The sequence below is a fragment of the Carica papaya genome, chromosome 8, assembly GCF_054855325.1.
Source record: "Carica papaya isolate Zhongbai chromosome 8, ASM5485532v1, whole genome shotgun sequence".
Taxonomy (NCBI): Eukaryota; Viridiplantae; Streptophyta; class Magnoliopsida; order Brassicales; family Caricaceae; genus Carica; species Carica papaya.
This window is the reverse complement of record NC_142316.1, coordinates 15,913,840-15,938,477: the sequence shown is the minus strand read 5'-3', so window position 1 is coordinate 15,938,477 and position 24,638 is coordinate 15,913,840. Positions and strand designations below refer to the sequence as shown.

At 45.8% G+C, this 24,638-nt stretch overlaps 2 non-coding genes and 41 pseudogenes across 2 annotated transcripts; all 43 read left to right on the top strand.

Moving 5' to 3' along the window:
- The first annotated feature begins 147 nt into the window (after positions 1-147).
- On the top strand, positions 148-266 carry LOC148242788 (5S ribosomal RNA; annotated as a pseudogene).
- A 206-nt stretch (positions 267-472) lies between these two features.
- LOC148242787 (5S ribosomal RNA) lies at positions 473-591 on the top strand (annotated as a pseudogene).
- A 205-nt stretch (positions 592-796) lies between these two features.
- LOC148242786 (5S ribosomal RNA) lies at positions 797-915 on the top strand (annotated as a pseudogene).
- A 560-nt stretch (positions 916-1,475) lies between these two features.
- LOC148242785 (5S ribosomal RNA) lies at positions 1,476-1,594 on the top strand (annotated as a pseudogene).
- Positions 1,595-2,153: 559 nt separating this feature from the next.
- On the top strand, positions 2,154-2,272 carry LOC148242784 (5S ribosomal RNA; annotated as a pseudogene).
- A 1,182-nt stretch (positions 2,273-3,454) lies between these two features.
- LOC148242783 (5S ribosomal RNA) lies at positions 3,455-3,573 on the top strand (annotated as a pseudogene).
- Positions 3,574-4,136: 563 nt separating this feature from the next.
- LOC148242782 (5S ribosomal RNA) lies at positions 4,137-4,255 on the top strand (annotated as a pseudogene).
- A 559-nt stretch (positions 4,256-4,814) lies between these two features.
- LOC148242781 (5S ribosomal RNA) lies at positions 4,815-4,933 on the top strand (annotated as a pseudogene).
- Positions 4,934-5,138: 205 nt separating this feature from the next.
- Positions 5,139-5,257, top strand: LOC148242780 (5S ribosomal RNA; annotated as a pseudogene).
- Positions 5,258-5,788: 531 nt separating this feature from the next.
- LOC148242779 (5S ribosomal RNA) lies at positions 5,789-5,907 on the top strand (annotated as a pseudogene).
- A 561-nt stretch (positions 5,908-6,468) lies between these two features.
- LOC148242778 (5S ribosomal RNA) lies at positions 6,469-6,587 on the top strand (annotated as a pseudogene).
- A 1,917-nt stretch (positions 6,588-8,504) lies between these two features.
- On the top strand, positions 8,505-8,623 carry LOC148242777 (5S ribosomal RNA; annotated as a pseudogene).
- Positions 8,624-9,533: 910 nt separating this feature from the next.
- On the top strand, positions 9,534-9,652 carry LOC148242776 (5S ribosomal RNA). The gene has a single exon (XR_015815527.1). It is a non-coding gene; the product is annotated as a 5S ribosomal RNA (ribosomal RNA).
- Positions 9,653-10,214: 562 nt separating this feature from the next.
- Positions 10,215-10,333, top strand: LOC148242775 (5S ribosomal RNA; annotated as a pseudogene).
- Positions 10,334-10,568: 235 nt separating this feature from the next.
- LOC148242774 (5S ribosomal RNA) lies at positions 10,569-10,687 on the top strand. The gene has a single exon (XR_015815526.1). It is a non-coding gene; the product is annotated as a 5S ribosomal RNA (ribosomal RNA).
- A 560-nt stretch (positions 10,688-11,247) lies between these two features.
- Positions 11,248-11,366, top strand: LOC148242773 (5S ribosomal RNA; annotated as a pseudogene).
- Positions 11,367-11,560: 194 nt separating this feature from the next.
- On the top strand, positions 11,561-11,679 carry LOC148242772 (5S ribosomal RNA; annotated as a pseudogene).
- A 205-nt stretch (positions 11,680-11,884) lies between these two features.
- On the top strand, positions 11,885-12,003 carry LOC148242771 (5S ribosomal RNA; annotated as a pseudogene).
- A 528-nt stretch (positions 12,004-12,531) lies between these two features.
- LOC148242770 (5S ribosomal RNA) lies at positions 12,532-12,650 on the top strand (annotated as a pseudogene).
- Positions 12,651-13,210: 560 nt separating this feature from the next.
- LOC148242769 (5S ribosomal RNA) lies at positions 13,211-13,329 on the top strand (annotated as a pseudogene).
- Positions 13,330-13,533: 204 nt separating this feature from the next.
- On the top strand, positions 13,534-13,652 carry LOC148242768 (5S ribosomal RNA; annotated as a pseudogene).
- Positions 13,653-13,857: 205 nt separating this feature from the next.
- Positions 13,858-13,976, top strand: LOC148242767 (5S ribosomal RNA; annotated as a pseudogene).
- A 561-nt stretch (positions 13,977-14,537) lies between these two features.
- On the top strand, positions 14,538-14,656 carry LOC148242766 (5S ribosomal RNA; annotated as a pseudogene).
- A 206-nt stretch (positions 14,657-14,862) lies between these two features.
- On the top strand, positions 14,863-14,981 carry LOC148242765 (5S ribosomal RNA; annotated as a pseudogene).
- Positions 14,982-15,188: 207 nt separating this feature from the next.
- On the top strand, positions 15,189-15,307 carry LOC148242764 (5S ribosomal RNA; annotated as a pseudogene).
- A 558-nt stretch (positions 15,308-15,865) lies between these two features.
- LOC148242763 (5S ribosomal RNA) lies at positions 15,866-15,984 on the top strand (annotated as a pseudogene).
- Positions 15,985-16,190: 206 nt separating this feature from the next.
- LOC148242762 (5S ribosomal RNA) lies at positions 16,191-16,309 on the top strand (annotated as a pseudogene).
- Positions 16,310-16,513: 204 nt separating this feature from the next.
- Positions 16,514-16,633, top strand: LOC148242761 (5S ribosomal RNA; annotated as a pseudogene).
- A 205-nt stretch (positions 16,634-16,838) lies between these two features.
- Positions 16,839-16,959, top strand: LOC148242760 (5S ribosomal RNA; annotated as a pseudogene).
- A 233-nt stretch (positions 16,960-17,192) lies between these two features.
- Positions 17,193-17,311, top strand: LOC148242759 (5S ribosomal RNA; annotated as a pseudogene).
- A 561-nt stretch (positions 17,312-17,872) lies between these two features.
- On the top strand, positions 17,873-17,991 carry LOC148242758 (5S ribosomal RNA; annotated as a pseudogene).
- A 206-nt stretch (positions 17,992-18,197) lies between these two features.
- On the top strand, positions 18,198-18,316 carry LOC148242757 (5S ribosomal RNA; annotated as a pseudogene).
- Positions 18,317-18,521: 205 nt separating this feature from the next.
- LOC148242756 (5S ribosomal RNA) lies at positions 18,522-18,635 on the top strand (annotated as a pseudogene).
- A 559-nt stretch (positions 18,636-19,194) lies between these two features.
- On the top strand, positions 19,195-19,313 carry LOC148242755 (5S ribosomal RNA; annotated as a pseudogene).
- Positions 19,314-21,008: 1,695 nt separating this feature from the next.
- Positions 21,009-21,127, top strand: LOC148242754 (5S ribosomal RNA; annotated as a pseudogene).
- Positions 21,128-21,332: 205 nt separating this feature from the next.
- LOC148242753 (5S ribosomal RNA) lies at positions 21,333-21,451 on the top strand (annotated as a pseudogene).
- Positions 21,452-21,657: 206 nt separating this feature from the next.
- Positions 21,658-21,776, top strand: LOC148242752 (5S ribosomal RNA; annotated as a pseudogene).
- A 530-nt stretch (positions 21,777-22,306) lies between these two features.
- Positions 22,307-22,425, top strand: LOC148242751 (5S ribosomal RNA; annotated as a pseudogene).
- A 205-nt stretch (positions 22,426-22,630) lies between these two features.
- Positions 22,631-22,749, top strand: LOC148242750 (5S ribosomal RNA; annotated as a pseudogene).
- A 547-nt stretch (positions 22,750-23,296) lies between these two features.
- Positions 23,297-23,415, top strand: LOC148242749 (5S ribosomal RNA; annotated as a pseudogene).
- Positions 23,416-23,622: 207 nt separating this feature from the next.
- LOC148242748 (5S ribosomal RNA) lies at positions 23,623-23,741 on the top strand (annotated as a pseudogene).
- A 206-nt stretch (positions 23,742-23,947) lies between these two features.
- Positions 23,948-24,066, top strand: LOC148242747 (5S ribosomal RNA; annotated as a pseudogene).
- A 206-nt stretch (positions 24,067-24,272) lies between these two features.
- On the top strand, positions 24,273-24,391 carry LOC148242746 (5S ribosomal RNA; annotated as a pseudogene).
- The last annotated feature ends 247 nt before the right edge of the window (positions 24,392-24,638 follow it).

Sequence of the window (24,638 nt, the reverse complement as noted above, 5' to 3'; positions counted from 1 at the left end):
TATCCGCAAATGTGAGTCACAGCGTCGTGGCATTTTACTTGATATTTGTACAAGAACGGGAGGTGCAGTGCGAACGCACAAGGAAACAAATGACGGGAGGGGGAAGAAAGGAGAAGGAGTGTATGTATTTGCAGCGCGAAATTAAACAGGTGTGATCATACCAGCACTAATGCACCGGATCCCATCAAAACTCCGCAGTAAAGTGTGCTTGGGCGAGAGTAGTACTCGTATGGGTGACCTATTGGGAAGTCCTCGTGTCGCACCAAAATTTTTTCAGACGGGTCGTTCGATGTTACGCGCGACTATAATTGCGATCCGCTGGTTTATACGCAAATGTGAGTCAAGAAGCAGGGACATTTTAATTGATATTAGAACGAGAATGAGAGGTATAGTGTGAACGCACAAGGAAACAAATGATGGGAGGGGGGAGGGAAGGAGAAGGAGTGTATGTATTTTCAGAACGAAATGAAATAGGTGCGATCATACCAGCACAAATGCACCGGATCCCATTAGAACTCCGCAGTTAAGTGTGCTTTGGCGAAAGTAGTTCAAGGATGGGTTACCTCATGGGAAGTTCTCGTGTTGCACCCATTTTTTTTTAGATCGGTCGTTCGATGTTACGCGCGACTGGAACTATGGTCCGCTGGTTTATACGCAAATGTGAGTCAAGACACAGAGGCATTTTAATTGATATTAGAACAAGAAGGAGAGGTAAAGTGTGAACGCAGCAGGAAATAAATGACGGGAGGGGGACGAAAGGAGAAAGAGTGTATGTATTTGTAGCGCGAAATGAAACAGGTGCGATCATACCAGCACTAATGCACCGGATCTCACCAGAACTCCACAACTAAGTGTGCTTGGGCGAGAGTAGTACTCGGATGAGTGACCTCCTGAGAAGTCCTCGTGTTGTATCCACTTTTTTTCGGATGGGTCGTTCGACGTTACCCGCGAATGGAATTATGAATCGCTGGTTCATTTGCAAAAGTGAGTCACGGTGCCGGGGCATTTTACTTGATATTAGAACGAGAATGAGAGATGCATAGTGCACGCACAAGGAAACAAATGACGGGAAGGGGGATGGGAGGAGAAAAAGTGTATATATTTGCTGCGTAGAGTGAAACATAAGCGATCATACCAGAACTAATGCAACGGATTCTATCAGAACTCCGTGGTTAAGGGTGCTTGGGCTAGAGTAGTACGAGGATGGGTGACCTCCTACGAAGTCCTTATATTTCACCCATTTTCTTGGGATGTTCTCGTGTTGCACCCATTTTTTTGCAGATGATTCTTTCGACGTTACGCGCGACTTGAATTATGGTCCGTAGGTTTATTCGCAAATATGAGTCACGACACCGTGGCATTTTACTTGATATTTAAACGACAACAGGAGGTGCAGTGCGCAGGCACAAGGAAACAAATTACGGGAGGGGGAAGAAAGAAGAAGGATTTTATGTATTTGCCGCGAGAAATTAAATAGGTGCGATCATACTAGCACTAATGCACCGGATCCCATTAAAACTCCGTAGTTAACTGTGTTTGGGCGAGAGTAGTACTCGGATGGGTGACCTCCTCGGATGTCCTCGTGTCGCACCAACTTTTTTTCAGATGGGTCATTTGAAATTACGCGCGACTGGAGCTATGGTCCGCTGGTTTATACGCAAATATGAGTTAAGAAGCAGGGGCATTTTAATCGATATTAGAACGAGAAGGAGAGATGCAGTGTGAACTCACAAGGAAACAAATGATGGGAGGGGGATGGAAGGAGAAGGAGTGTATGTATTTTCAGCACGAAATAAAACAGGTGCGATCATACCAGCACTAATGCAACGAATTCTATCAGAACTCTGCAGGTAAGGGTGCTTGGGTGAGAGTAGTACTAGGATGGGTTACCTTCTGCGAAGTCCTTATATTTCACCCATTTTCTTGGGAAGTCCTCGTGTTGCACCCATTTTTTTGCAGATGATTCTTTCGATGTTACGCGCGACTTGAATTATGGTCCGTAGGTTTATTCGCAAATGTGAGTCACGGCGCCGTGGAATTTTACTTGATATATTAACGAGAACGGGAGGTGCAGTGCGCACACACAAGGAAACAAATGACGGGAGGGGGAAGAAAGGAGAAGGAGTGTATGTATTTGCAGCGCGAAATTAAACAGGTGCGATCACACCAGCACTAATGCACTGGATCCAATCAGAACTCCGCAGTTAAGTGTGCTTGGGCGAGAGTAGTACTCGAGTGGGTGACCTCCTGCGAAGTCCTCGTGTTGCACTAATTTTTTTTCAGACGTGTCGTTCGACATTACGCACGAATGGAACTATAGTCTGCTGGTTTATACGTAAATGTTAGTCAAGAAGAAGTGATATTTTAATCAATATTAGAACGAGAAGGAGATGTGCAGTGTGAACGCACAAGGAAACAAATGACGGGATGGGGGAGGGAAGGAGAAGGAGTGTATGTATTTTCTCCACGAAATGAAACAGGTGCGATCAGACCGGCACAAATGCACCGGATCCCATCGTAACTCCGTAGTTAAGTGTACTTTGGGGAAAGTAGTACAAGGATGGGTTACCTCCTGGGAAGTTCTCGTGTTACACCCATTTTTTTTCCAGATGGGTCGTTCGACATTACGAGCGACTGGAACTATTGTCCGCTGGTTTATACGCAAATGTGAGTCAAGACGCATGAGCATTTTAATTGATATTAGAACGAGAAGGAGAGTTGAATTGTGAACGCACAAGGAAACAAATGACGGGACGGGAAAGAAAGGATAAGGAGTGTATGTATTTGCAGCGCGAAATTAAACAGGTGCGATCATACCAGCACTAATGCATCGGATCCCATCTTAACTCTGCAGTTAAGTGTGCTTGGGCGAGAATAGTACTCGGATGGGTGAACTCCTTGGATGTCCTCGTGTCGTGCCAATTTTTTTTTTAGACGGGTCGTTCGACGTTACGCACGACTGTAGCTATGGTCCACTTGTTTATACGCAAATGTGAGTCAAGAAGCATGGACATTGTAATCGATATTAGAACGAGATAGAGAGGTGCAGTGTGAACGCACAAGGAAACAAATTATGGGAGGGGGGAGGGAAGGAGAAGGAGTGTATGTATTTTCAGCACGAAATGAAACTTGTGCGATCATACCAGCAAAAATGCAGTGGATCCCATAAGAACACCGCAGTTAAGTGTGCTTTGGCGAAACTAGTACAAGGATGGGTTACCTTCTGGGAAGTTCTCGTGTTGCACCCATTTTTTTTTTAGATGGGTCGTTCGACGTTACGTGCAACTGGAACTATGGTCCGCTGGTTTATACGCAAATGTGAATTAAGACGCAGGGGCATTTTAATTGATATTAGAACGAGAAGGAGAGATGAAGTGTGAACGCACAAGGAAACAAAGGACGGGAGGGGAAAGAAAGGAGAAGGAGTGTATGTATTTGCAGCGCAAAATGAAACAGGCGCGATCATACCATCACTAATGCACCGGATCCCATCAAAACTCCGCAGCTAAGTGTGTTTGGGCGAGAGTAGTACAAGGATGGGTGACCTCCTGGGAATTCCTCGTGTTGCACCCATTTTTTTTTTAGATGGGTCGTTCGACGTTATGCGCAACTGGAACTATGGTCCGCTGGTTCATTCGCAAAGGTGAGTCATGGTGCCGGGGTATTTTACTTGATATTAGAACGAGAAGGAGAGATGCAGAGTGCATGCACAAGGAAACAAATGACGGGAGGGGCGATGGAAGGAGAAGAAGTGTATGTATTTTCAGCACCAAATGAGACAGGTGCGATCATACCAGCACAAATGCACCGGATTCTATCAGAACTCCGCAAGTTAAGGGTGCTTGGGCGAGAGTAATACTAGGATGTGCGACCTCCTGCGAAGTCCTTATATTTCATCCATTTTCTTGGTAAGTCCTCGTGTTGCACCCATTTTTTTGCAGATGATTCTTTCGACATTACGCGCGACTTGAATTATGGTCCGCAGGTTTATTCGCAAATGTGAGTCACGGCGTCGTGGTATTTTACTTGATATTAGAACGAGAACGGGAGGTGCAGTGCGCACGCAGAGGGAAACAAATGACGGGAAGGGGGAAGAAAGGGGAAGGATTTTATGTATTTGCCGCGCAAAATTAAATAGGTGAGATCATACCAGCAATAATGCACCGGATCCCATCAGAACTCCGTAGTTAAGTGTGCTTGGGCTTGAGTAGTACTCGGATGGGTGACCTCCTGAGAAGTCCTCGCGTCGCACTAATTTTTTTTCAGACGGGTCGTTCGACGTTACGCGCGACTGGTACTAGGGTCCGCTTGTTTATACGCAAATGTGAGTCAAGAAGCTGGGGCATTTTAATCGATATTAGAACGAGAAGGAGAGGTGCAATGTGAACGTACAAGGAAACAAATGATGGGAGGGGGAGGGAAGGAGAAGGAGTGTATGTCTTTTCAGCACGAAATCAAACAGGTGCGATCATACCAGCACTAACGCAACAGATTCTATCAGAACTTCGCAGATAAAGGTGCTTGGGCGAGAGTAGTACAAGGATGGGTTACCTCCTGCGAAGTCCTTATATTTCACCCATTTTTTTGGGAAGTCCTCGTGTTGCACCCATTTTTTTGCAGATGATTCTTTCGATGTTACGCGCGACTTGAATTATGGTCCGCAGGTTTATTCGCAAATATGAGTCACGGCGTCGTGAAATTTTACTTGATATTTGAACAAGAACGGGAGGTGTAGTGCGTACGCACAAGGAAATATATGACGGGAGGGGGAAGAAAGGAGAAGGAGTGTATGTATTTGCAGCATGAAATTAAACAAGTGCGATCATACCAGCACTAATGCACCGGATCCCATCAGAACTCCGTAGTCAAGTGTGCCTGGGTGAGAGTAGTACTCGGATGGGTGACCTCTTGGGAAGTCTTTGTGTCCCACCAATTTTTTTTCAGACGAGTCGTTCGACATTACGCGCAACTGGAATTATGGTCCGCTGGTTTATAGGCAAATGTGAGTCAAGAAGCAGGGGCATTTTAATCGATATTAGAACAAGAAAGAGAGGTGCAGTGTGAACGCACAGTGAAACAAATGATGGGAGGGGGAGGGAAGGAGAAGGAGTGTATGTATTTTCAGCGCAAAATGAAACAGGTGCGATCATACCAGCACAAATGCACCGGATCCCATCTAAACTCCGCAGTTAAGTGTGCTTGGGCGATAGTAGTACTCGGATGGGTGACCTCCTGGGATGTCCTCGTATCGCACCGGTTTTTTTTCAGACGGGTCGTTCGACGTTACGCACGACTGAAACTATTGTCCGTTGGTTTATACGCAAATGTGAGTCAAGAAGCATGGACATTTTAATCAATATTAGAACGAGAAGGAGAGGTGCAGTGTGAACGCACAAGAAAACAAATAATGGGAGGGGGGAGGGAAGGAGAAGGAGTGTATGTATTTTCAGCGCGAAATGAAACAGGTGCGATCATACCAGCAAAAATGCACCGGATCCCATCAGATATCCGCAGTTATGTGTGCTTTGGCGAAAGTAGTACAAGGATGGGTTACCTCTTTAGAAGTTCTCATGTTGCACCCATTTTTTTTTCAGATGGGTCGTTCGACATTACGCACGACTGGAACTATTCTCCGCTGGTTTATACGCAAATGTAAGTCAAGACGCAGGGACATTTTAATTGATATTAGAACGACAAGGAGAGGTGAAGTGTGACCGCACCAGGAAACAAATGAAGGGAGGGGGAACAAATGAGAAGGAGTGAATGTATTTGCAGCGCGAAATAAAGCAGGTGCGATCATACCAGCACTAATGCTCCGGATCCCATCAGAACTCCGCAGTTAAGTTTGCTTTGGCGAGAGTAGTACTCGGATTGGTGACCTCCTGGGAATTCCTCGTTTTGCACCCATTTTTTTTCGGATGGGTCGTTCGACGTTACGCACTAATGGAATTATGAACCGCTGGTTCATTCGCAAAGATGAGTCACAGTGCCGGGGCATTTTACTTTATATTAGAACGAGAAGGAGAGATGCAGAGTGCACGCACAAGGAAACAAATGACGGGAGGGGGGATGGAAGGAGAAATAGTGTATGTATTTGCAGCGCAGAATGACACATGAGCGATCATACCAGAACTAATGCAACGGATTCTATCAGAACTCCACAAGTTAAGGTTGTTTGGGTGAGAGTAGTACTAGGATGGGTGACCTCCTCCGAAGTCCTTATATCTCATCCATTTTCTAGGGAAGTCCTCGTGTTGCACCCATTTTTTTGCAGAAGATTCTTTCGACGTTACGCGCGACTTGAATTATGGTCAGCATGTTTATTCGCAAATGTGAGTCACAGCGCCGTGGCATTTTACTTGATATTTGAACGAGAACGGGAGGTGCAGTGCGCACGCACAAGGAAACAAATAACGGGAGGGGGAAGAAAGGAGAAGGAATGTATGTATTTGCAGTGCGAATTTAAACAGGTGCAATCATACTAGCACTAAAGCAACGGATCCCATCATAACTCCGCAACTATGTGTGCTTGGGCGAGAGTAGTACTCGAATGGGTGACCTCTTAGGAAGTCCTCGTGTTGCACCTATTTTTTTTCAGATGGGTCGTTCGATATTACGCGCGAATGGAATTATGAACCGCTGGTTCATTCGCAATGGTGAGTCACGGTGCCGGGGCATTTTACTTGATATTAGAACGAGAATGAGAGATGCATAGTGCACGCATAAGGAAACAAATGACGGGAAGGGGATGGGAGGAGAAAGAGTGTATATATTTACAGCACAGAGTGAAACATGAGCGATCATACCAGAACTAATGCAACGTATTCTATCAGAACTCCAAAAGTTGAGCGTGCTTGGACGAGAGTAGTACTAGGATGGGTGACCTTCTGCGAAGTCCTTATATTTCACCCATTTTATTGGGAAGTCCTCGTGTTACACCCATTTTTTTGCAGAGGATTCTTTCAACGTTACGCGCGACTTGAATTATGGTCCGTAAGTTTATTCGCAAATGTGAATCACGTTGCCGTGGCATTAAACTTGATATTTGAACGAGAACGGGAGGTGTAGTGCGCATGCACAAGGAAACAAATGACGGGAGAGGGAAAAAAGGAGAAGGAGTGTATGTATTTGCAGCACAAAATAAAACAGGTTCGATCATACTAGCACTAAAGCACCGAATCTCATCAGAACTCTGTTGTTAAGTGTGCTTGTGCGAGAAAAGTACTTGGATTGGTGACCTCCTGGGAAGTCCTCGTATTGCACCCATTTTTTTTTTGAATAGGTCGTTCGACGTTACGCACGAATGGAATCATGAACCGCTAGTTCATTCACAAAGGTGAGTCACGGTGCCGGGGCATTTTACTTCATATTAGAACGAGAATGAGAGATGTAGAGTGCACGTCCAAGGAAACAAATGACGGAAGGAGGGATGGAAGGAGAAATAAAATGTATTTGCAGCGCAGAATGAAACATGTGCGATCATACCAGAACTAATGCAATGGATTCTATCAGAACTCCCCAAGTTAAGGGTGCTTGGGCGAGAGCAGTATTAGGATGGGTGACCTCCTTCGAAGTCCTTATATTTCACCCATTTTCTTGGGAAGTCCTCGTGTTGCACCCATTTTTTTACAGATGATTCTTTCAATGTTACGCGCGACTTGAATTATGGTCTGCAAGTTTATTCGCAAATGTGATTCACGGCGCCGTAGCATTAAACTTGATATTTGAACGAGAACGGGAGGTGCAGTGCGCACGCACAAGGAAACAAATGACGGAAGAGGGAAAAAAGGAGAAGCAGTGTATGTATTTGCAGCACAAAATAAAACAAGTTCGATCATACCAGCACTAAAGCACCGGATCCCATCAGAACTCCATTGTTAAGTGTACTTGTGCGAGAAAAGTACTCGGATTGGTGACCTCCTGGGAAGTCCTCGTGTTGCACCCATTTTTTTTTGAATAGGTCGTTCGACGTTACGCGCAAATGGAATCATGAATCGCTAGTTCATTCACAAAGGTGAGTTACGGTACCGGGGCATTTTACTTCATATTAGAACGAGAAGGAGAGATGTAGAGTGCACGCCCAAGGAAACAAATGATGGAAGGGGGGGTGGAAGGAGAAAGAGAATGTATTTGCAGTGCGAAATGAAACATGCGCGATCATACAAGAACTAATGCAACGGATTCTATCAGAACTCCCCAAGTTAAGGGTGCTTGGGCGAGAGCAGTATTAGGATGGGTGACCTCCTGTGAAGTCCTTATATTTCACCCATTTTCTTGGGAAGTCCTCGTGTTGCACTCATTTTTTTACAAATGATTCTTTCGATGTTACGCGCGACTTGAATTATGGTCCGCAAGTTTATTCGCAAATGTGAGTCACGGTGCCGTGGCATTAAACTTGATATTTGAACGAGAACGGGAGGTGCAGTGTGCACGCACAAGGAAACAAACGACGGGTGGGGGAAGAAAGGAGATGGAGTGTATGTATTTGCAGCGTGAAATTAAAGAGGTGCGATCATACCAGCACAAAAGCACCGGATCCCATGAGAACTCCGTATTTAAGTGTGCTTGGGCGAGAGTAGTACTCGGATGGGTGACCTCCTGGGAAGTCCTTATATTTCACCCATTTTCTTGGGAAGTCCTCGTGTTGCACCCATTTTTTTACAGATGATTCTTTCGATGTTACGCGCGACTTGAATTATGGTCCGCAAGTTTATTCGCAAATGTGAGTCACGGCGCCGTGGCATTAAACTTGATATTTGAACGAGAACGGGAGGTGCAGTGCGCACGCAGAAGGAAACAAATGACGAAAGAGGGAAAAAAGGAGGAGTGTATGTATTTGCCACACAAAATAAAACACGTTCAATCATACCAGCTCTAAAGCACCGGATCCCATCAGAACTCCGCTGTTAAGTGTGCTTGTGCGAGAAAAGTACTCGGATTTGTGACCTCCTGGGAAGTCCTCGTGTTGCACCCATTTTTTTTCGAATAGGTCGTTCGACGTTACGCGCGAATGGAATCATGAACCGCTGGTTCATTCACAAAGGTGAGTCACGGTGCCGGGGCATTTTACTTCATATTAGAACGAGAATGAGAGATGTAAAGTGCACGCCCAAGGAAACAAATGACGGAAGGGGGGATGGAAGGAGAAAGAGAATGTATTTGCAGCGCAGAATGAAACATGCGCCATCATACCAGAACTAATACAACGGATTCTAACAGAACTCCCCATGTTAAGGGTGCTTGGGCGAGAGCAGTATTAGGATGGGTGACCTCCTGCGAAGTCCTTATATTTCACCCATTTTCTTGGGAAGTTCTCGTGTTGCACCCATTTTTTTACAGATGATTCTTTCGATGTTACGCGCGACTTGAATTATGGTCTGCAAGTTTATTTGCAAATGTGAGTCACGGCGTCGTGGCATTAAACTTGATATTTGAACGAGAACGGGAGATGCAGTGCGCACGCACAAGGAAACAAACGACGGGTGGGGGAAGAAAGGAGATGGAGTGTATGTATTTGCAGCGCGAAATCAAAGAGGAGCAATCATACCAGCACAAAATCACCGGATCCCATTAGAACTCCGTAGTTAAGTGTGCTTGGGCGAGAGTAGTACTCGGATGGGTGACCTCTTGGGAAGTCATCGTATTGCACCCTTTTTTTTTTCAGATGGGTCGTTTGACGTTACGCGCGAATTGAATTATGAACTACTGGTTCATTTGCAAAGGTGAGTCACGGTGCCGGGGTATTTTACTTGATATTAGAACGAGAACGAGAGATGCAGAGTGCACGCATAAGGATACAAATGACGGGAGGGGGGATGGAAGAAGAAAGAGTGTATGTATTTGCAGCGCAGAATGAAACATGAGCGATCATACCAGCACTAATGCAATGGATTCTATCAGAACTCCGCAAGTTAAGGGTGTTTGGGCGAGAGTAGTACTAGGATGGGTGACCTCCTGTGAAGTCCTTATATTTCACCCATTTTCTTGGGAAGTCCTCGTGTTGCACTCATTTTTTTACAGATGATTCTTTCAATGTTACGCGCGACTTGAATTATGGTCCGCAAGTTTATTCGCAAATGTGAGTCACGGTGCCGTGGCATTAAACTTGATATTTGAACGAGAACGGGAGGTGCAGTACGCACGCACAAGGAAACAAAAGACGGGTGGGGGAAGAAAGGAGATGGAGTGTATGTATTTGCAGCGCGAAATTAAAGAGGTGCGATCATACCAGCACAAAAGCACCGGATCCCATGAGAACTCCGTATTTAAGTGTGCTTGGGCGAGAGTAGTACTCGGATGGGTGACCTCCTGGGAAGTCCTTATATTTCACCCATTTTCTTGGGAAGTCCTCGTGTTGCACCCATTTTTTTACAGATGATTCTTTCGATGTTACGCGCGACTTGAATTATGGTCTGCAAGTTTATTCGCAAATGTGAGTCACGGCGTCGTGGCATTAAACTTGATATTTGAACGAGAACGGGAGATGCAGTGCGAACGCACAAGGAAACAAACGACGGGTGGGGGAAGAAAGGAGATGGAGTGTATGTATTTGCAGCGCGAAATCAAAGAGGAGCAATCATACCAGCACAAAATCACCGGATCCCATTAGAACTCCGTAGTTAAGTGTGCTTGGGCGAGAGTAGTACTCGGATGGGTGACCTCTTGGGAAGTCATCGTATTGCACCCTTTTTTTTTTTTCGGATGGGTCGTTTGACGTTACGCACGAATTGAATTATGAACTACTGGTTCATTCGCAAAGGTGAGTCACGGTGCCGGGGTATTTTACTTGATATTAGAACGAGAACGAGAGATGCAGAGTGCACGCAAAAGGATACAAATGACGGGAGGGGGGATGGAAGAAGAAAGAGTGTATGTATTTGCAGCGCAGAATGAAACATGAGCAATCAGACCAGCACTAATGCAATGGATTCTATCAGAACTCCGCAAGTTAAGGGTGTTTGGGCGAGAGTAGTACTAGGATGGGTGACCTCCTGCGAAGTCCTTATATTTCACCCATTTTCTTCGAAAGTCCTCGTGTTGCACCCATTTTTTTGCAGATGATTCTTTTGACGTTACGCGCGACTTGAATTATGGTCCGCATGTTTATTCGCAAATGTTAGTCACGGCGTCGTGGCATTTTACTTGATATTAGAACGAGAACGGGAGGTGCAGTGCGCACGCACAAGGAAACAAATGACGGGAGGGGGAAGAAAGGAGAAGAAGTGTATGTATTTGCGAAAATTAGACAGGTGCGATCATACCAGCACTTATGCACCGGAGCCCATCAGGACTCCGTAGTTAAGTATGCTTTGGTGAGAGTAGTACTCAGATGGGTGACCTCCTGTGAAGTCCTCGTGTTGCACCCATTTTTTTTCGGATGGGTCGTTCGACGTTACGCCGGAATAGAATTATGAACTACTGGTTCATTCGCAAAGGTGAGTCACGGTGCCGGAGCATTTTACTGTATATTAGAACGAGAAAGAGAGATACAGAGTGCGCGCACAAGGAAACAAATGACGGGATGGGGGATGGAAGGAGAATTTGGAGCGCAGAATGAAACATGAGCGATCACACCAGCACTAATGCAACGGATTCTATCAGAACTCCGCGGTTAAGGGTGCTTGGGCGAGAGTAGTAGTCGGATGGGTGACCTCCTGGGAAGTCCTCGTGTTGCACCTATTTTTTTTCGGATGGGTCGTTCGACGTTACGCGCGAATGGAATTATGAACCGCTGGTTCATTCGCAATGGTGAGTCACGGTGCCGGGGCATTTTACTTGATATTAGAACGAGAAGGAGATATGCAGAGTGCACGCACAAGGAAACAAATGACGGGAGATGGAAAAAAAGAGAAGGAGTGTATGTATTTGCATCGCAAAATAAAACAGGTTCGATTATACCAGCACTAAAGCACCGGATCCCATCAGAACTCCGCTGTTAAGTGTACTTGTGCGAGAAAAGTACTCGAATTGGTGACCTCCTGGGAAGTCCTCGTGTTGCACCCATTTTTTTTCGAATAAGTCGTTCGACGTTACGCACGAATGGAATCATGAACTGCTTGTTCATTTACAAAGGTGAGTAACGGTGCCGGGGCATTTTACTTCATATTAGAACGAGAAGGAGAGATATAGAGTGCACGCCCAAGGAAACAAATGATGGAAGGGGGGATGGAAGGAGAAAGAGTATGTATTTGCAGCGCAGAATGAAACATGCGCGATCATACCAGAACTAATGCAACGGATTCTATCAGAACTCCCCAAGTTAAGGGTGCTTGGGCGAGAGTAGTATTAGGATGGGTGACCTCCTGCGAAGTCCTTATATTTCACCCATTTTTTTGCAAATGATTCTTTCGACGTTACGCGACACTTGAATTATGGTCCGCAGGTTTATTCGCAAATGTGAGTCACGGTGTCGTGGCATTTTACTTGATATTAGAACGAGAACGGGAGGTGCAGTGCGCACGCATAAGGAAACAAATGACGGGAGGGGAAGAAAGGAGAAGAAGTGTATGTATTTGCAGCACAAAATTAAACAGGTGCGATCATACCAGCACTTATGCACCGGATCCCATCAGGACTCCAAAGTTAAGTGTGCTTTGGCGAGAGTAGTACTCGGATGGGTGACCTCTTGGGAAGTCCTCGTGTTGCACCAATTTTTTTTCGGATGGGTCGTTCGACGTTACGTGGGAATAGATTTATGAACCACTGGTTCATTCGCAAAGGTGAGTCACAGTGCCGGAGCTTTTTACTGTATATTAGAACGAGAAAGAGAGATACAGAGTGCACGCACAAGGAAACAAATGACGGGATGGGGGATGGAAGGAGAAAGAGTGTATGTATTTGCAGCGCAGAATGAAACATGAGCGATCACACCAGCACTAATGCAACGGATTCTATCAGAACTCCGCGGTTAAGGGTGCTTGGGCGAGAGTAGTAGTAGGATGGGTGACCTCCTGCGAAGTCCTTATATTTCACCCATTTTCTTAGGAAGTCCTCTTGTTGCACCCATTTTTTTACAGATGATTCTTTCGACGTTACGGGCGACATGAATTATGGTCCGCAGGTTTATTCGCAAATGTGAGTCACGGCGCCGTGGCATTTTACTTGATATTAGAACGAGAACGGGAGGTGCATTGCACACGCATAAGGAAACAAATGATGGGAGGGGGAAGAAAGGAGAAGGAGTGTATGTATTTCCAGCGCAAAATTAAACAGGTGCGATCATACTAGCACTAATGCACCTGATCCCATCAGAACTCCGCAGTTAAGTGTGCTTGGGAGAGAGTAGTTCTCGGATGGATGTCCTCTTGGGAAGTCCTCGTGTCGCACAAATTTTTTTTCAGACGGGTCGTTCGACGTTATGCGTGACTGGAGCAAGGGTCCGCTTGTTTATACGCAAATGTGAGTCAAGAAGCAGTGGCATTTTAATCGATATTGGAACGAGAAGAAGAGGGCAGTGTGAACGCACAAGGAAACAAATGATGGGAGGGGGAGGGAAGGAGAAGGAGTGTCTGTATTTTCAGCACGAAATGAAACAGGTGCGATCATACCTGCACAAATGCACCGGATCCCATCAGAACTCCGTAGTTAAGTTTTCTTGGGCAGGAGTAGTACTCAGATGGCTGACCTCTTGGGAAGTCCTCGTGTCGGACCAATTTTTTTTCAGACGGGTCGTTCGACGTTACACGCGACTTGAACTATGGTCTGCTGGTTTATACGCAAATGTGAGTCAAGAAGCAGGAGCATTTTAATCGATATTAGAACAAGAAGGAGAAGTGCAGTGTGAACGCACAAGGAAACAAATAACGGGAGGGGGAAGAAATGAGAAGAAGTGAATGTATTTGCACCGCGAAATTAATCAGGTGCGATCATACCAGCACTAATGCATCGGATCCCATCAGAATTCCATAGTTAAGTGTGCTTGGGCGAGAGTAGTACTCGGATGGGTGACCTCCTGGGAAGTCCTCCTGTTGCACCTATGTTTTTTCGGATGGGTCATTTGACGTTGCACGCGAATGGATATATGAACCGCTGGTTCATTCGCAAAGGTGAGTCACGGTGCCTGGACATTTTACTTGATATTAGAACGAGAATGAGAGATGCAAAGTGGACGCACAAGGAAACAAATGGCGGGATGGGGGATGGAAGGAGAAAGAGTGTATGTATTTGCAGCGCAGAATGAAACATGAGCGATCATACCAGTACTAATGCAACGGATTCTATCATAACTCCCCAAGTTAAGGGTTCTTGGGCGAGAGTAGTATTAGGATGGGTGACCTCCTGCGAAGTCCTTATATTTCACCCATTTTCTTCAGAAGTCCTCGTGTTGCACCAATTTTTTTGCAGAGGATTCTTTCGACGTTACGAGCCACTTTAATTATGGTCCGCATCTTTATTCACAAATGTGAGTCACGACACCGTGGCATTTTACTTGATATTTGAACGAGAATGGGAGGTGCAGTGCGCACGCACAAGGAAACAAATGACGTGAGGGGGAAGAAAGGAGAAGGAGTGTATGTATTTGCAGCGCGAAATTAAACAATTGTCATCATTCCAGAACTAATGCACCGGATCCCATCAGAACTCCGCAGTTAAGTGTGCTTGGGCGAGACTAGTACTCGGATGGGTGACCTCTTAGGAAGTCCTCGTGTCACACCAATTTTTTTTCAGGCAGGTCATTCGACGTTACGCGCGACTGGAACTATGGTCCGCTGGTTTAGACGCATATGTGAGTCAAGAAGCATGAGCATTTTAATCGATATTAGAACGAGAATGAAAGGTGTAGTGTAAACGCACAGGGAAACAAATTATGGGAGGGGGGAGGGAAGGAGAAGGAGTGTATTTATTTTCAGCACGAAATGAAACAGGCGCGATCATACCAGCACAAATGCACCGGATCCCATCAGAACTCCATAGTTAAGTGTTCTTTGGCGAAAGTAGTACATGGATGGTTTACCTCCTGGGAAGTTCTCGTGTTGCACCCATTTTTTTTTTCCGATGGGTTGTTCGACGTTACGCGCGACTGGAACTATGGTCCGCTGGTTTATACGCAAATGTGAGTCAAGACGCAGGGGTATTTTAATTGATATTAGATCGAGAAGAAGAGATGAACTGTGAACGCACCAGGAAACAAATGACGGGAGGGGGAAGAAAGGAGAAGGAGTGTATATATTTGCAGCACGAAATAAAACAGGTGCGATCATACCTGCACTAATGAACCGGATCCCATCAGAACTCCGCAGTTAAGTGTCCATGGGCAAGAGTAGTACTCGGATGGGTGACCTCCTGGGAAGAATTCGTGTTGCGCCCATTTTTTTTCAGATGGGTCGTTCGACGTTATGCACGAATGGAATTATGAACTGCTGGTTCATTCGCAAAGGTGAGTCACGGTGTCGGGGCATTTTACTTGATATTAGAACGAGAATGAGAGACGCAGAGTGCACGCACAAGGAAATAAATGACGGGAGGGGGGATGGAAGGAGAAAGAGTGTATGTATTTGCAGTGCAGAATGAAACATGAGCGATCATACCAGAACTTATGCAACGAATTCTATTAGAACTCCCCAAGTTAAGGGTGCTTGGGCGAGAGTAATACTAGGATGGGTGACCTCCTACGAAGTCCTTATATTTCACCCATTTTCTTGGGAAGTTCTCGTGTTACACCCATTTTTTTGCAGATGATTCTTTCGACGTTGCGCGCGACTTGAATTATAGTCCGCAGGTTTATCCGCAAATGTGAGTCATGGCGCCGTGGCATTTTACTTGATATTTGAACGAGAACGGGAGGTGAAGTTCGCACGCACTAGGAAACAAATTATGGGAGGGGGAAGAAAGGAGGAGTGTATGTATCTACAGCGCGAAATTAAACAGGTGCGATCATACCAGCACTAAAGCACCAGATCCCATCAGAACTCCGCAGTTATGTATGCTTGGGCAAGAGTAGTACTCGGATGGGTGACCTCTTGGGAAGGCCTCGTGTTGCACCTATTTTTTTTCGAATGGGTCCTTCGACGTTACGCGCGAAAGGAATTATGAACCGCTGGTTCATTCGCAAAGGTGAGTCACGATAACAGGGCTTTTTACTTGATATTAGAACGAGAAAGAGAGATGCAGAGTGCACGCACAAGGAAACAAATGACAGGAGGGGGGATGAAAAAAGAAAGAGTGTATGTATTTGCAGCACAGAATGAAACATGAGCGATCATACCAGTACTAATGCAACGGATTCTATCAGAACTCCGCAGTTATGGGTGCTTGGGCGGGAGTAGTACTCGGATGGGTGACCTCCTGGGAAGTCCTCGTGTTGCACCCATTTTTTTCGGATGGGTCGTTCGACGTTACGTGCGAATGGAATTATGAATCACTGGTTCATTCGCAAAGGTGAGTCATGGTGCGGGGGCATTTTTCTTGATATTAGAAAGAGAACGGGACGTGCAGTGCGCACGCACAAGGAAACAAATGACGGGAGGGGGAAAGAAAGAGAAAGAGTGTATGTATTTGCGGTGCGAAATTAAACAGATGCGATCATACAAACAACTTATGCACCGGATCCCATCAGGACTCCGCAGTTAAGTGTGTTTGGGCGAGAGTAGTACTCGGATGGGTGACCTCCTGGGAAGTCCTCGTGTTGCACCCATTTTTTTCGGATGGGTCGTTCGACGTTACGTGCGAATGGAATTATGAATCACTGGTTCATTCGCAAAGGTGAGTCACGGTGCGGGGGCATTTTACTTGATATTAGAACGAGAATGAGAGATATAAAGTGCACGCACAAGGAAACAAATGACGGGAGGGTGGATGGAAGGAGAAAGAGTGTATGTATTTGCAGCGCAGAATGAAACATGAGCGATCATACCAGCACTAATGCAACGGATTCTATCAGAACTCCGCAAGTTAAGGGTGCTGGGGCGAGAGTAGTACTAGGATGGGTGACCTCCTGCGAAGTCCTTATATTCACCCATTTTCTTGGGAAGTCCTCGTGTTGCACCCATTTTTTTGCAGATAATTCTTTCGACGTTATGCGCGACTTAAATTATGGTCCGCAGGTTTATTTACAAATGTGAGTCACGGCACCGTGGCATTTTACTTGATATTTGAACGAGAATGGGAGGTGCAGTGCGCACGCACAAGGAAACAAATGACGGGAGGGGGAAGAAAGGAGAAGGAGTGAATGTATTTGCAGCACGAAATTAATTAGGTATGATCATACCAGCACTAATGCACCGGATCCCATCAGAACTCCACAGTTAAGTGTGCTTGGGCGAGAGTAGTACTCGGATGTGTGACCTACTGGGAAGTACTTGTGTTGCACCCTTTTTTTTTCGGATGGGTCGTTCGACGTTACGTGCGAATGAAATTATGAACCACTGTTTCATTCGCAAATGTGAGTCACGGTGCCGGGACATTTTACTTGATATTAGAACGAGAAGGAGAGATGCAGAGTGCACGCACAAGGAAACAAATGACGGGAGGGGGGATGGAAGGAGAAAGAGTGTATGTATTTGCAACGCAGAATGAAACATGAGCGATCATACCAGAACTAATGCAACGGATTCTATCAGAACTCCGCAAGTTAAGGGTTCTTGGGCGAGAGTAGTACTAGGATGGGTGACCTCCTGCGAAGTCCTTATATTTCACCCATTTTCTTGGGAAGTCCTCGTGTTGCACGCATTTTTTTGCAGATAATTCTTTCGACGTTTCGCGCGACTTGAATTATGGTCCGCAGGTTTATTTGCAAATGTGGGTCATGGTGCCGTGGCATTTTACTTGATATTAGAACGAGAACGGGAGGTGCAGTGCCCACGCATAAGGAAACAAATGACGGGAGGGGGAAGAGAGGAGAAGGAGTGTATGTATTTGCAGCGCAAAATTATACAAGTGCGATCATACCAGCACTAATGCACCAGATCCCATTAGAACTCCGCAGTTAAGTGTGTTTGGGCGAGAGTAGTACTCGAATGGATGACCTCCTAAGAAGTCCTCGTGTCGCACAAATTTTTTTTCAGACAGGTCGTTCGACGTTACGCGCGACTGGAACTATGGTCCGCTGGTTTATACGCAAATGTGAGTCAAGAAGCTGGGGCATTTTAATTGATATTAGAACTAGAAGGAGAGGTGCAGTGTGAACGCACAAGGAATCAAATGATGGGAGGGGGGAGGGAAGGAGAAGGAGTGTATGTTTTTTCAGCACGAAATGAAACAGGTGCAATCATACCAGCACAAATACACCGGATCCCATCAGAACTCCGCAGTTAAGTGTGCTTTGACGAAAGTAGTACAAGGATGGGTTACCTCCTAAGAAGTTCTCGTGTTGCACCCTTTTTTTTTCAGATGTGCATTTCGACATTACGCGTGACTTGAACTATGGTCCGTTGGTTTATACGCAAATGTGAGTCAACACGCAGGGGGATTTTAATGTATATTAGAACGAAAAGGAGAGGTGAAGTGTGAACGCACCAGGCAACAAATGACGGGAGGGGGAAGAAAAGAGAAGGACTGTATGTATTTGCAGCGCGAAATGAAACAGGTGCGATCATACCAGCACTAATGCACCGGATCTGAACTCTGCTGTTAAGTGTGCTTGGGCGAGAGTAGTACTCAGATGGGTGACCTCTTGGGAAGTTCTCGTGTTGCACCCATTTTTTTTCGGATGGGTTATTCAACGTTACGAGCGAATGGAATTATGAACCGCGGGTTCATTCGCAAAGGTGAGTCACGGTGTCGTTGCATTTTACTTGATATTAGAACGAGAAAGAGAGATGCAGAGCGCACGCACAAGGAAACAAATGACAGGAGGGGGGATGGAACGAGAAAGAGTGTATGTATTTGCAGCGCAGAATGAAACATGAGCGATCATACAAGCACTAATGCAACGGATTCTATAAGAACTCCGCAGTTAAGGGTGCTTGGGCGAGAGTAGTACTAGGATGGGTGACCTCGTGTGAAGTCCTTATATTTCACCCATTTTCTTTAGAAATCCTCGTGTTGCACCCATTTTTTTGAAGATGATTCTTTCGACATTACGCGCGACTTGAATTATGGTCCGCAGGTTTATTCGCAAATGTAAGTCACGGTGCCGTGACCTTTTACTTGATATTTAAAAGAGAATGGGAGGTGCAGTGCGCACGCACAAGGAAACAAATGACGGAAGGGGAAGAAAGGAGAAGGAGTTTATGTATTTGCAGCGCGAAATTAAATAGGTGCGATCATACCAGCACAAATACACCGGATCCCATCAGAACTTCGCAGTTAACTGTGCTTGGGCAAGAGTAGTACACGGATGGGTGACCTCCTGGGAAGTCCTCGTGTCGTACCAATTTTTTTTCAGACGGGCGTTCGACGTTACGCGCGACTGGAACTAGGGTCTACTGGTTTATACGTAAATGTGCGTCAAGAAGCAGCGGCATTTTAATCGATATTAGAATGAGAAGGAGAGGTGCAGTGTGAACGCACAAGGAAACAAATGATGGGAGGGGGACGGAAGGAGAAGGAGTGTATGTATTTTCAGCACGAAATGAAACAGGTGCGATCATACCAGCACTAATGCTACGGATTCTATCAGAACTCCGCAGTTAAGGGTGCTTTGGTGAAAGTAGTACAAGGATGGGTTACCTCCTAGGAAGTTCTCGTGTTGCACCCATTTACTTTTTCAGATGGGTCGTTCGACATTACGCGCGACTTGAACTATGGTATGCTGGTTTATATGCAAATGTGAGTCAAGACGCAGAGGCATTTTAATTGATATTATAACGAGAAGGAGAGGTGAAGTGTGAACGCACCAGGAAACAAATGACGAGAGGGGGAAGAAAGGAGAAGGAGTGTATGTATTTACATCGCATAATGAAACAGGTGCGATCATACTAGCACTAATGCACCGAATTCAATCAGAACTCCGCAATTAAGTGTGCCTGGGCGAGAGTAGTACTCGGATGGGTCGTTCGACATTACGCGCGAATAGAATTATGAACCGCTGGTTCATTCGCAATGGTGAGTCACGGTGCCGGGACATTTTACTTGATATTAGAACGAGAAGGAGAGATGTAGAGTGCACGCACAAGGAAACAAATGACGGGAAAGGGATGGAGGGAGAAAGAGTGTATGTATTTGCAGCACATAATGAAACATGAGCGATCATACCAGCACTAATGCAACGGATTCTATCAGAACTCCACAAGTTAAGGGTGCTTGGGCGAGAGTAGTACTAGGATGGGGCATTTTAATTGATATTAGAACGAGAATGAGAGGTGATGTGTGAACGCACCAAGAAACAAATGACAGGAGGGGGAAGAAAGGAGAAGGAGTGTATATATTTGTAGCACCGAATGAAACATGACCGATTGTACCAGCACTAATGCACCGGATCCCATCAGAACTCCACAATTAAGTGTGCTTGGGTAAGGGTAGTACTCGGATGGGTGACTTCCTGGGAAGTCCTCGTTTTGCACCCTTTTTTTTTCGGATGGGTCGCTCTACGTTACGCACGAATGGAATTATGAACCGCTGGTTCATTTGCAAAGGTGAGTCACGGTGCTGAGGAATTTTACTTGATATTATAACGAGAAGGAGAGATGCAGAGTGCACACACAAGGAAACAAATGACGGGAAGGGGGATGGAGGGAGAAAGAGTGTATGTATTTGCAGCACAGAATGAAACATGAGCGATCATACCAGCACTAATGCAACGGATTCTATCAAAACTTCGTAAGTTATAGGTGCTTGGGTGAGAGAAGTACTTGGATGGGTGAGCTCCTGCGAAATCCTTATATTTCACCCATTTTATTGGGAAGTCCTCGTGTTGCACCCATTTTTTTGCAGATGATTCTTTCGACGTTACGCACGACTTGAATTATGGTCCGCCGGTTTATTCGCAAATGTGAGTCACGACGCCGTGGCATTTTACTTGATATTAGAACGAGAACGGGAGGTGCAGTGCGCACGCCCAAAGAAACAAATGACGGGAGGGGGGAAAAAAGGTGAAGGAGTTTATTTTGTTTTACAGCGAGAAATTAAATAGGTGGGATCATACCAACTTTAACGCACCGGATCCCATCAGAACTCCGCAGTTAAGTGTGCTTGGACGAGAGTAGTACTTGAATGGGTGACCTCTTGGGAAGTCCTCGTGTCGCACCAATTTTTTTTCAGACGAGTCGTTCGACGTTACACGCGACTGGAACTATGGTCTGCTGGTTTATACGCAAATGTGAGTTAAGAAGCAGGGGCATTTTAATCGATATTAGAACGAGAAGGAGAGGTGAAGTGTGAACGCACCAGGAAACAAATTACGGGAGGGGGAAGAAAGGAGAAGGAGTGTATGTAGTTGCAGCACAAAATGAAACAGATGCGATCATACCAGCACTAATGCACCGTATCCCATCAAAGCTCCCTAGTTAAGTGTGCTTGGACGAGAGTAGTACTCGGATGGGTGACCTCCTGGGAAGTCCTTGTGTTGCACCCATTTTTTTTCGGATGGGTCGTTCGATGTTACGCTCGAATGGAATTATGAACCGCTGGTTCATTCGCAAATGTGAGTCACAGTGCCGGGGCATTTTACTTGATATTGGAACGAGAAGGAGAGATGCAGAGTGCATGCACAAGGAAACAAATGACGGGAGGGGGGATGGAAGGAGAAAGAGTGTATGTATTTGCAGCGCAGAAGGAAACATGAGCGATCATACCAGCACGAATGCACCGGATCCCATGAGAACGCCGCAGTTAAGTGTGCTTTGGCGAAAGTAGTACAAGGATGGGTTACCTCCTTGGAAGTTCTCGTGTTGCACCCATTTTTTTTTTCAAATGGGTCGTCTGACGTTACGCGCGACTGGAACTATGGTCCGCTGGTTTATACGCAAATGTCAGTTAAGATGCAGGGGTATTTTAATTGATATTAGAATGAGAAGAAGAGGTGAAGTGTGAACGCACTAGGAAACAAATGACGAGAGGGGGAAGAAAGGAGAAAGAGTGTATGTATTTGCAGCGTGTAATGAAACAGGTGCGATCATACCAGAACAAATGAACTGGATCCCATCAGAACTCCGCAGTTAAGTGTGCTTTGGCGAATGTAGTACAAGGATGGATTACCTCCTGGGCAGTTCTCGTGTTGTACCCTTTTTTTTTTAGATGGGCCGTTCGACATTACGTGCGACTGGAACAATGGTCCACTGGTTTATACGTAAATGTGAGTCAAGACGCAGGGGCATTTTAATTGATATTTGAACGAGAAAGAGAGGTGAAGTGTGAACGCACCCCGAAACAAATGACGGGAGGGGGAAGAAAGGAGAAGGAGTAATGTATTTGCAATGCGAAATTAAACAGGTGCGATCATACCAGCACTAATGCTCCGGATCCCATCAGAACTCCGCACTTAAGTGTGCTTGGGCGAGAGTAGTACTCGGATGGGTGACCTCCTGTGATGTCCTCGTGTTGTGCCCGTATTTTTTCGGAGGGGTCGTTCGATGTTACGCGCGAATGGAATTATGAACCGCTAGTTCATTCGCAAAGGTGAGTCACGGTGCCGGGGCATTTTACTTAATATTAGAACGAGAAGGAGAGATGTAGAGTGCAAGCACAAGGAAACAAATGACGGGAGGGGGATGGAAGGAGAAGGACTGTATGTATTTTAAGCACGAAATGAAACAGGTGCGATCATACCAGCACAAATCCACCGGATCTCATCAGAACTCCGCAGTTAAGTGTGCTTTGGCGAAAGTAGTACATGGATGGGTGACCTCTTGCGAAGTCCTTATATTTCAACTATTTTCTTGGGAAGTCCTCGTGTTGCACCCATTTTTTTGCAAATGATTCTTTCGACATTATGCACGACTTGAATTATGGTCCGCAGGTTTATTCGCAAATGTGAGTCACGGCGCCGGGGCATTTTACTTGATATTAGAACGAGAACGGGAGGTGCAGTGCGCACGCACAAGGAAACAAATGACGGGAGGGGAAGAATGGAGAAGGAGTTTATTTATTTGCAGCGTGAAATTAAACAGGTGCGATCATACCAACGATCCTATCAGAACTCCGCAGTTAACTGTGCTTGGGCAAGAGTAGTACTCGGATGGGTGACCTCCTGGGAAGTCCTCGTGTCGCACTAATTTTTTTTCAGACGGGTCGTTCGACGTTACGCGCGACTGGAACTAGGGTCCACTGGTTTATACGTAAATGTGAGTCAAGAAGCAGGGGCATTTTAATCGATATTAGAACGAGAATGAGAGGTGCAGTGTGAACACACAAGGAAACAAATGATGGGAGGGGGGAGGGAAGGAGAAGGACTGTATGTATTTTAAGCACGAAATGAAACAGGTGCGATCATACCAGCACAAATCCACCGGATCTCATCAGAACTCCGCAGTTAAGTGTGCTTTGGCGAAAGTAGTACATGGATGGGTTACCTCCTGGGAAGTTCTCGTGTTGCATTCATTTTTTTTTTCAGATGGGCCATTCGACTTTACGCGCGACTAGAACTATGGTCTGCTGGTTTATATGCAAATTTGAGTCAAGACGCAGGGGCATTTTAATTGATATTTGAACGAGAAAGAGAGGTGAAGTGTGAACGCACTGGGAAACAGATGACGGGAGGGGGAAGAAAGGATAAGGAGTGTATGTATTTGCAGCGTAAAATGAAACAGGTGCGATCATACCAGCACTAATGCACCCGATCCAATCAGAACTCCGTAGTTAAGTGTGCTTGGGCGAGAGTAGTACTCAGATGGGTGGCCTCCTGGGAAGTCCTCGTATTGCACCCATTTATTTTCTGATGGGTCATTCGACTTTACGCGTGAATGGAATTATGAACCGCTGGTTCATTCGCAAAGGTGAGTCACAGTGCCGGGGAATTTTACTTGATATTAGAACGAGAAGGAGCGATGCAGAGCGCACGCACAAGGAAACAAATGATGGGAGGGGGGATTGAAGGAGAAAGAGTGTATGTATTTGCAGCGCATAATGAAACATGAGCGATCATACCAGCACTAATGCACCGGATCCCATTAGAACTCCGTAGTTAAGTGTGCTTTGGCGAAAGTAGTACATTGATGGGTTACCACCTGGGAAGTTCTCGTGTTGCACCATTTTTTTTTTCAGATGGGCCGTTCGACGTTACGCACGACTGGAACTATGGTCCGCTGGTTTATAAGCAAATGTGAGTCAAGACGCAGGGGCATTTTAATTGATATTAGAAGGAGAATGAGAGGTGAAGTGTGAACGCAACAGGAAACAAATGACGGGAGGGGGAAGAAAGGAGAAGGAGTGTATGTATTTGCAGCGCGAAATGAAACAGGTGCGATCATACCAGCACTAATGCACCGGATCCCATAAGAACTCCGCAGTTAAGTGTGCTTGGGTGAGAGTAGTACTCGGATGGGTGATCTCCTGGGAAGTCCTCGTGTTGCACCCATTTTTTTTTTGATGGGTCGTTCGACGTTACGCGCGAAAGGAATTATGAACCGCTGGTTCATTCGCAAAGGTGAGTCACGGTGCTGGGGCATTTTACTTGATATTAGAACGAAAAGGAGAGATGCAGAATGCACGCACAAGGAACCAAATGTTGGGAGGGGGGATGGAAGGAGAAAGAGTGTATGTATTTGCAGCGCAGAATGAAACATGAGCTATCATAGCAGCACTAATGCACTAGATTCTATCAG